The 9168-nt window shown below is 48.0% G+C and overlaps 1 protein-coding gene across 5 annotated transcripts in view; it reads right to left on the reverse strand.

The window, feature by feature from the left end:
- Window positions 1-2829, reverse strand: part of ME2 (malic enzyme 2) — a 48915-nt gene extending 46086 nt beyond the window's left edge. Inside the window, exon 1 of one of the 5 annotated variants that reach the window (XM_072822961.1) lies at window positions 2676-2829. The gene's annotated coding sequence lies outside the window, so the exon portion shown is untranslated. Of the gene's footprint in view, window positions 1-604; window positions 804-1374; window positions 1394-1494; window positions 1555-2675 lie in introns of those variants that run through there. The other 4 variants (XM_072823002.1, XM_072822992.1, XM_072822984.1 and 1 more) reach the window with 4 other exon arrangements.
- Window positions 2830-9168: the final 6339 nt, after the last annotated feature.

The raw sequence follows: 9168 nt of genomic DNA on the forward strand, positions 1-9168 counted from the left end.
TAAATGCTAACCATGACTGGATATATATTGGATATATATTGTTCAAAGGAAATACGCAGCCATATAATGAAAATGGTGACTTTAAAATAAAAGCTAACTTTTAATAAAAGACATTTTTAGAAAATGTAGAGTGAGTTTGATAGTATGAATTTTGTGCTCCCTCTAAAATTGATCCTCAGTAAACAACTATAGGTTTCAGTATTATGTATGTTTTAAAATATGACTAAGTTTGGGGTGCCTGGGAGGCTCAGCTGGTGAAGTGCCCAACTCTTGATTTCAGCTCAAGTTTTGATCTCAGGGTCATGAGTTCAAGCCCTGTGTTGGGTGTGGAGCCTACTTAAAAAATAAAATAAGTAAAATATAACTAAGTTTGTTGAAAATTCATCAAGATAAATTAAAATTTTAGTTTAACCTCATATATAATTTAATGTAGTTTAGAATAGGTTGTTTTCACAGGAAATTAAAAATAAATGCATGAGCAGCATTATAGGAGTTAATCTGCATAAGAAATTTTCAATTGGTAAAGGGAGTCTTTTTTAATGAATTTTTAACGTGTTTCCATAACAAACGTATTATAAAAGACAAAAACACTACGCATAAACACCTTGTAAGGATGAAACCTGTAAGCAGTTCTTTCTCAGGAGTTAACTGTCCAGCAAGAGTATATTTAACTCTTGGGGTGCCTGAGTGGCTCAGCGGTTGAGCTCTGCCTTTGGCTCAGACCATGATCCTGGGGTCCTGGGATATAGTCCTGCATCGGGCTTCCTGGAGGGACCGGCTTCTCCCTCTGCCTATGTCTCTGCCTCTCATGAATACGTAAAATTTAAAAATCTTAAAAAAAAAAAAAAAGAGTATATTTAACTTTGAGGACATTGGAGAATTTCTATAAACCGTAGCCCAACATTTCCTCAATATATGATAAAAGTCATATCAGCGTATCTGGTATCTATTCCTACCTTTTAATTAAGTCTTTATAACTACCATAAAAGTCAAATACAGGTTACAAATCAAAGTTCAAAGCTAATTAAAGGTCCCACATTAAGAGACAAGGGTTAAACGGTTTTTTTCTGTGTTTTTGCAAACCATGTAACATAGTACATGTAACTCAATCAGTTTTAGTAGTTGCACAATAGATTATATATTTACCTATGTTTTATCAGTCCTGAAGCATGTGCGTGTGTACATATACACATACAGATACACACAAGGGGCGGGGTAGGGAGGAGCAAATGTGGGCAACTATTTCTTCTCTTACTTCCAGAATGCCTGGAAACTACAGAATAAATGCATGGGTGAAGATTAAGGTTAGAGTTCACGAGTACAACATTGCAATTACTTTAACAACAAGTAGGGAGGGAGGGATGGGGCCCTTACCTTAAATTACCTGGGTTCGAATCCAGACTTTGCCACCTAGAACCTGTGATCTTGTGCAAGTTCCTTAACCTTCTTAAGCCTCAGTTTCTTTATTTGTAAAGTGGAAATAACAATACCAACCTCAAAGAGTTATTTTGAGATGATTCACGGACAGAACAGTGTCCAGGCGGGAGCGGACAATTAATAGGAGCTTCTATTGTTACCGACTGCAACACGAGAGGAAACCACCTGGCTATTTATCGACTACTCGGCCTGGAACCGGCGAGTGCACCCGGCAGGAGGGACCCACCGGGGCACCGCTACTAGAACTTCGGTCGTGACCTCCAGGGTCCATCCCCGGCCCCACCCCCCAGCCCCCCACTTCCAGGCCTGCGCGGGCCACTGGGGGTGAACCCACGACCTGCACCGACAGCTCCCTGCGGCGAGGAGCCGGGAGCCCCGGAGCTGGAGCCCGGGCAGCCTGCTGAACCGAGTCCTGCCGCAGGTGCAGGGCCGGGCCCGGCTGCAGGGGCGCGGGGAGCTCGGGGCTCACGGGTCAGCCCGGGACCCGCTGGGGCCGCGAAGGATGCCCGACCCCGGGCCCTTCCCTCCGCCGCGCCCCGCCCAGCGGCCCCGCGCCGCCGCACGCGCCCAAACCGGCGGCGGGTCCACGAGGAGCGCGGCGGGCGGGGAGATCGGCGCCCGCGCCCTCTCCCTCCCGGACCCCTCCCTCCCGGACGCCCCATCCTCCCGGACCCCCTCCCTCCTCCCCCCTCCCTCCTGGACCCCCTCCCTCCCTCCCGGAGCCCCCATCCTCCCGGACCCCCTCCCTCCTCCCCCCTCCCTCCTGGACCCCCTCCCTCCCTCCCGGACTCCCCATCCTTCCGTACCCCCTCCCTCCTCCTCCCTCCCTCCCTCCTCCTCTCTCCCTCCCGGACTCCCCATCCTCCCTCCCCCCTCCCTCCCCCCCTCCCGGAGCTCCCCTCCCTCCCGGCGCTCGCTTCCTCCCGAACACCCTCCCTCCCCCCTCCCTCCTGGAGCCCCTCCCTCCCGGACCCCCCATCCTCCCTCCCCCCATCCTCCCTCCCCCCTCCCTCCCGGACACCCCCTCCATCCCAGACCCCCTCCCTCCCCCATCCCTCCCGGCGCCCGCTCCCTCCCTCCCGGATCCCCTCCCTCCCGGACCCCCATCCTCCCGGACCCGCTCCCTCCCGGACCCCCACCCTCCCGTACCCCCTCCGTCCCACCCTCCCTCCCCCTCTCCTCCCCTCTTCCCCTCCCTCCCGGCCCCGCCGCGCCAGGCCGCGCCCGCGGAGCCCTACCGAAGTCCGTGCGGGCGACAGGTGGTGCTGCCGGCGGAGAGGCCGCGGCCCGCCGCCCACCGGGCGATGCTCCGCAGCTGCCGAGCCCGCCCCTTCCCCGAGCTGCGCAGAGCGGGCGCCGGGCGGGCCTCGCACAGGGCGGGGCAGCGGCGCGGCGCGGCGCGGCGGCCGGGAGGCGGCGGGTGGAGCCGGGGAGCGGGGCGGGGCCGGCGCTAACTGACGGGCACGCGGGCCAATGGGCAGGCAGAGGCCGGGTGCCCCGCCTCCAGGGGGCGGGACTCGGGCCGCGGCTCTGCTGCCGGCGCGCCGGGTTCCCCCGGGCGGTCCGCGGGCTGGTCCCTGGAGGTCGCGGTCCGAGGTCGCGGTCCGAGGCCGGGCGCGCTCCCGTGTGGACGCGACGACCAGGGGCCGCGCGGAGCAGGACGACCCCGGACACGCCGGCGAGGGGGCCCGGGCGCTCGACGCTGAGGCCCGTGCGTTCGCGCGAGAAGAGGCTCTGCGCAGGCGCGGGCGCGGGGGGCGGGTCGGCGGGAGGACCGCGGAGGGATGCAGGCCGCCGGGGATGCGGGACCACGCGCGCGGGGGGGCCGGGAGCCGCCAGGGCCCTGCGCCGAGGCCCGCGCCTGGCTCCGAGCTGCGCGCGTCTAGGCCGCGCTCCACGGCGGCCCCCGCACGTGCCGGCCCTCCCCTCCCCCCCGCACGTGCCGGCCCTCCCCTCCCCCCCGCACGTGCCGGCCCTCCCTCCGCAGGTGCCAGCCCTCCCCCCCCAGGTGCCCGGCCCTCCCCCCTCGCAGGTGCAGGCCCTCCCCCCCAGGTGCCCGGCCCTCCCCCCTCGCAGGTGCAGGCCCTCCCCTCGCAGGTGCCAGCCCTCCCCCCCCAGGTGCCCGGCCCTCCCCCCTCGCAGGTGCAGGCCCTCCCCACCCCCCCTCCGCAGGTGCAGGCCCTCCCTCCGCAGGTGCAGGCCCTCCCCTCGCAGGTGCCGGCCCTCCCCCCCCAGGTGCCTGGCCCTCCCCCCTCGCAGGTGCAGGCCCTCCCCTCGCAGGTGCCAGCCCTCCCCCCCCAGGTGCCCGGCCCTCCCCCCTCGCAGGTGCAGGCCCTCCCTCCCCAGGTGCCAGGCCCTCCCTCTGCAGGCCCCACCAACACCTTCAGGCCCGTCGCAGGCCGGGACACCGCTTTGTCCTCTGGACAGCAGGGACTGTCCCTGAACACAGCCCTTTACCCGCTCATAGTTATGACGTTGACGTTGGAGGACATGTATTCACCTTTTTTTTTTTTTTTTCAGAAAAATCTTATCACCAAAAATTCTTTGTGAATGAGCTTGTGTACTTTTAAAGTGTGGTAATGATCATTGTATTCTTTTTTTTTTTTTTTTATGATAGTCACACAGAGAGAGAGCGAGAGAGAGGCAGAGACACAGGCAGAGGGAGAAGCAGGCTCCATGCAGGGAGCCTGACGTGGGATTCGATCCCGGGTCTCCAGGATCGTGCCCTGGGCCAAAGGCAGGCGCTAAACCGCTGCGTCACCCAGGGATCCCGTATTCATTTTTTTTTTTTTTAAGATTTTATCTCTAAGTGATTTCTATGCCCAAAGTGGGTGTGGGACCCACAGCCCCTAGATCAAGAGTTGCAGGCTCCACAGATCGAGCCAGCCAGGAGCCCCTGGTAATGACCATTTTTTTTTTTAATTTTTTTTTAAATTTTTTTATTTATTTATGATAGTCACAGAGAGAGAGAGAGAGAGGCAGAGACACAGGCAGAGGGAGAAGCAGGCTCCATGCACCGGGAGCCCGACGTGGGATTCGATCCCGGGTCTCCAGGATCGCGCCCTGGGCCAAAGGCGGGCGCCAAACCGCTGCGCCACCCAGGGATCCCGGTAATGACCATTTTTAAGTGAAGATGTAAAGGATACGAAAAGAGTCAAGGAAGACGGAATAAGAAAACCGAAAGCGATGGGAATGTCAGAAAATTGAACGGAAGTAGAGAAAAGGGAGTGGTCCTTCCTAAACGCCAACAGTGCCACAAGGTTGGAGCGGCCGGGCCACTGGGAGCATGCAAGCGCGGGGCATGTCAGGGGGCCCTGCCGGCCAGAGTGGCCACCGCAGTCCGAGGAGGACTGGCAATAAGCTTCACCTAAGATAACCTTGCTTGCGGGAAATGGCCAAGGCCATCAGGCTCACATGAGGGAAACTTCAAAAATGACAAGCATCATAAAGGTTCACGAATAGAGGTAGAACGGTTTTGTCTTTGAAAGACAGCCTGTCCTTCATTAGACTAACCCTAGTCTGAAGGGTTGTAGAGAGCTATTATGGATGGGACTTACTTTGCTTAAATTGAGACATTTCATTCCTTAAATGAAATACTCGTTAACGGTCCAGAAGGCAGATACTGCTATTTATGCCCTGATTCATTTCTCCTCCTGAGTCGCTTTGGTGATTGGTCTGACACTTCATATCCAAGGCAGTAATACATGGCTATGGAGTACCTGAAAGGTGGCTAGTCTACACGGAGATACACACGGAGTACGAAGACAATACAGAAAAGGTTGTAAAACATGTACCTTGAATTTTAAAATACTGATCACACGTCAAAAAAAATGTTGGATATTTTTGGTTAAATGAAATATGTCATTAAAATAAATTTCCTCTCTTTTTTACTTTTTAACATGGGTACTGGAAAATGTAAAATTTCACATGTAGCTCCTATCTGTGACTTGCATTATAGTTCAGCTGGACAGTGGTAGTCCAAGAGGACCTTGTTATAGCCACATACATAGAAGCTGCTGGATGGGACCTCTGGAAAGGCTTTCAAAGGCTTTCAAAGGCTCAGCTGGCACGTGCCTTTGGCTTTTTGCTTCATCCCACTTCTTGCCAGAAGAGTTTGAAGGCATGGCACCCATCATTGGACCATAAGATGACAAGCAAATGGGTGAAGGCTTAACTCTTTAACTCTAAGGGTATTGGCAGGATTAAAGAACTTGGATCCCTGGTAATATTATTGAGCCACATTCAGCTTGGTTCCTACCCTTATATTTCTTATTTTGTGAAATAAGCCTCTCTTTGTGTAGATCTACTCAAATAGGGTTTTCTCTTGTTTGGGCTAAAAATAATTTCTAACAAGTGCTATTAAAATGCACAAAAATCGTGATCCCTGCCATACTTAGTTTATACTTCTCTTTGGAATAGGTCATAACTCAAATTGAGGATATCAAATCTAAAGTAGTAGTGGCAGCAGCAGTCATGATAATAATACATTTTCCACACATCTCTTTTATTCTCACAGAAAGCTTACCACCAGTTACAGAGTCATGGTCACGTTATCTAACCCAGGAGCTGTATCTTTCACTGCAGTTCTCAAGGAAAGAGCACACTTTGGGAGTTTGAAATATAAGAGTTCTAGTACTCTCTTACACTCTTTAAAAAAGTCACTCGACAGCTTTCTCCTGTCAGGTAGGTGCTATTAGACTTTGTGTACAAAAAAAAAAAAAAAAAAAAAAAAAAAAAAAAGACTTTTTGTACCTATCTCAAAGTTCACTCATAGGAGGAAGTATAATAAAAAATATACAGTGGCTTTGTAAAATCAAAAGGATACAAATGAAAAGTATTCTCATTCTAGTTTCCTGCCCGGCATATAGCTGATGTTCAATAAGTAATAATTAGCATTCATTGAGCACTTATTTGCTAAGCATTGTTCTAAGGTTCTATATATATATATATATTTATATATAGTCATTTAATTGCCTCAACAATAGTATGATGTAGGTATAATTCTCATTCCCATTTTACATATGGGAAATCTTGGGGTTTAGAGGTTGATTCATCCAAGAACAAAAGGGATACAAACTATGTTGTACAAACTCTAAATATTCTTGAATATTTTTACATACAATTCAATGTCTTGGATAGACCAGAAAAAGCCTTTGGAACATTATGCCACTCCAACCCCCAACCTAGGAGGTGGGAAAGCCTTTCCCATTTAAGCTGTCGATTAAAATCTTATACATAATTCAAGGACAAATTCTATTTTCACCTCTTCAGTAAAAGCTGGTGTGACAGTGTATAAATACACATTGGGATTACCTAGGATCATTAAAAAAAGTGATGGCTATTCTATACCAATTAAATAAGAATCTTCTGATATGGGACCCTAGCACCTGTGTTTCTTAAATCTCATTTGTTTCTTTTTTATATACTTTGTGTACAGTAAAAGCTCTATGAGAGTAGGGTCTTGTAAAAATTATTTCTCACTATACTCTTTTCAAGTCCTCACATATGATTAATGTTTTATTAATTAATATGCAGGTTTAGAAATGTCAACATCTTTCTTGTTCCAATGAAGGAGTTCTCAGAGTATGATTCTCCATCATCATCATCATCATAACCTTTACTACTACCATCTGGAAATCTGTTAGAAATGCGACCACGTGGGCCCCGCCATAGACTCAATCAGAAATTCTGGGGTTGGGGCGCAGCACTGTGTGTTTCGATTGGATACACACTCAAGTTTAAGACCCATTGTCTGATGCCATGCATTGATCAAGAATCTAATCTGTTTTTGTGTAGATTTTCCTACTGAAAAGAGCTCATTGGAAAACAAGAATGGAAAAGGTACAATGCTTGCCCTCACAGAGTTTACATTATAATGTGGAGACAAAGCATTTACTCCTCTAAGGGTAATTTAATAAGCAACGAGTTATTTACAGGTGAGGTGACAGGATCATGATGTCTTGGGTTTGTTTTAAATTATTTTAGAGAAGGCTGCCTGGGTGGCTTAGTCAGTTAAGTGGTCAACTCTTGGTTTTGGCTCAGGTCATGATCTCAGGGTCCTGGGATTGAGCCCTGCATTGGGCTTCCAGGTCAGCACAGACTCCGGTAGTTTCTCTCCTCCTCCCTTGGCCTCCACCTCCCCAACTGTTCACAGTCTCTTTCTCTCCCAATTTCTCTAAAATAAATAAATCTTTAAAAAATTATTATAGGGTGTTACACTATATGTTGGCAAATTGAATTTAAATAAAAAGTTTAAAAAATTATTCTAGGGAAAAAATGGGGATTGATGAAACAAGATTGGCAAAATGCTGTTATTAAGGCTGGGTGATATCTTTAAGGGAGTTTTTTATACTATATTCTCCACGTTTTATATAATCGAACATTTCATTGTAAAAAATTTTTTAGGCAATATGTGAAAAATAAGCTCAGTGCTGTAGTAGTTCAAAAGAAGCAACCACTTCTTAAACTTGAGTTACCTAGAAAGCTCTGTGGAGGACATGATATGAGAGCAAGACCTGACTTAAGTAGAAAAGTTTCTTAAGTGTTGTATTACCTATAAGCCCACAAATTCTTATGCATAATTTCAAAGGTAATAATTTCTAAAAAACAAATAAAATAAAATAATTTCTAACGGTTTTTATTTGTCATTTTGGTGGTGCCAGAATTTATTTGATGGCATGTAAGAGTTGTCACAAAGCTATTTATGGCCTGCATTTCCCCAACATAATGTAAATATTTGTATTTATATTACTATTCTTTACATATTTGTATCTTACATAATCTTCAATAGTTATTAATGTTTTTATAAGGCACACTGCCCTAGGTCCCACTTCAGATAGTATATAACATCCAGTATATGCTCTATTTATATCTTCTCAAATCCAAAACGTTTTGAGTTCTCAAGTCCAGCCCTCTCCAAGGGCTTCATCCATTTGTATGATCTAAAAGTGCAATCCTTATGGTATAGTAAACTAGGGGAAGGCTATGTATAGTTCTTAATTTCAATTTTGCTGGAATTAAGCAGGTAATTTATTACTTAATTTATTACTTAAATTTATTACTTAAATTTATTACTTAAATTAAGCAGGTAATTTATTACTTAAATATTGCTTATTATAATACTCAAGCTAAATTTATTATGAATGACAAAGAATTGTTATGACATTTTATTTGGTGCTGTGAGCGCAGAAATGAGTGATTGGATGAGTTATAAAAACTTAGTTTTTTAGGAGAAATTGTTGATAATGGAAGTCAATAAAGTGGTTAGCTTTAAAGATTTATTTGAGAGAGGAGCGCACGAATGAGTGGGGCGGGGGCGGGGAGAGGGAAAGCGAAGGGAGACAGAATCTTAAGCAGACTCTGTACTGAGTGTGGAACCCAACATGGGCCTTGATCTCACGACCTTGAGATCATGACCTGAGCCAAAACCAAGAATCGGACATTTAACTGACTGTGCCACCCAGGTACCCCAAGCGGTTGGCTTTAATGGAGGGTTGACTGAAAAGAGACAAGGGAACATTCCATAACTCAGTCTGGATGATGGACTGCACAAGTGTGTACATATGTTAAAATTCATTAAAATTCATCATACTTGAATAAGATACTTCACACACCTCACTGCATGAATTTTATATCTACCCCACCCAATATGTAAAATAAACCATTTGCATTGTGCATTGCTGTTTCATTTTGGAATAAATGCCCCTGAACTCTGTTGTGGATACAGTACCT

This window comes from Canis lupus, chromosome 1, assembly GCF_048164855.1.
Source record: "Canis lupus baileyi chromosome 1, mCanLup2.hap1, whole genome shotgun sequence".
Taxonomy (NCBI): Eukaryota; Metazoa; Chordata; class Mammalia; order Carnivora; family Canidae; genus Canis; species Canis lupus.